Source organism: Ixodes scapularis, unplaced genomic scaffold, assembly GCF_016920785.2.
Source record: "Ixodes scapularis isolate PalLabHiFi unplaced genomic scaffold, ASM1692078v2 PGA_scaffold13__105_contigs__length_92229423, whole genome shotgun sequence".
Lineage (NCBI taxonomy): Eukaryota > Metazoa > Arthropoda > Arachnida > Ixodida > Ixodidae > Ixodes > Ixodes scapularis.
The window spans coordinates 91,568,842-91,569,850 of record NW_024609839.1 but is presented as its reverse complement, the minus strand read 5'-3'; positions in this window follow the sequence as shown (position 1 = coordinate 91,569,850).

Here is a 1,009-nt window from a genome sequence, read left to right as displayed (position 1 = left end):
AGACCACGTTGCCCCCTCCGCTAGGCCCTCCACAACGAAACTGCTATTGCGCCTGCGTGCAGAGTTCCGGAGGGCGTTGTGGGACGGCAAAAACGATCTACGAACGCTCTCTAATATATTCATGTAAATTCTGAGTGTCCAAAATGTTAGTAACCTCCCAGTAAGTAACATAATCATTGGTGAATAAACTAATGGAAGAAGAAATGTAACGTGGCGAACCAGTGATATATATATATATATATATATATGTATGAGACGGAATACCCATTACAGATTCTTGTGGTACACCAGGATTAACGGAAACAGGCGAAGATGTTTTATCGTTAGTGGTTACGAACTGATATCGGTTAGTGAGAAAACAAGTTATCCAGGACAAAACATTTGCATCAATATTACGACTATTAAGATTTAGCAGTAGCAGCTTGTGAGAAACTTTATCGAATGCCCTGGAAAACTCCAGGATTGTACAGTCTACCTGGGATCCCCAGTAAATGATAAAAGTTGAGTTTCCCAAAAGAAGGGTTTTGGGTTGGCTGACACGAACTGCCAATTACGAAACAAGAAGCGTGATCTCAATGACCTTGCCCTATGTTTTTAAAGCTGTCAGCGCCTCTGGGTACGCCATTTTGTTTAGTGAAGTAGCTTCAAATTTTTGTCGTCTATATAGACAGCGCCACCGGGAAGTTAGTCCGCCCCATGCACTGAGTATCTGGTGTCGATGTTGTAGGTGAAAAGTTTTGCGAGTACGGTGCCAGTGCTAGCCTGGTGTCTCTAACTTGCAGCTGTACACGTCAAACGTTTTGCGAGTGCGGCATCAGGGCCAGCCTGGGGTCTATAACGTGCATCACTTGGTAGAGATCCAAGACGCTCTCCTTTATACAATACTCATCCTGACCGACATGGGTAGGGAGGGAACTCAGGAATCCTTGGCTCTGCAGCGCGAGCTTTCGCTCCAAGCGTTCTGTGAGCTGCGTTGCGTGAGCAAGCTCAGCCACCATTCAATTTAGAT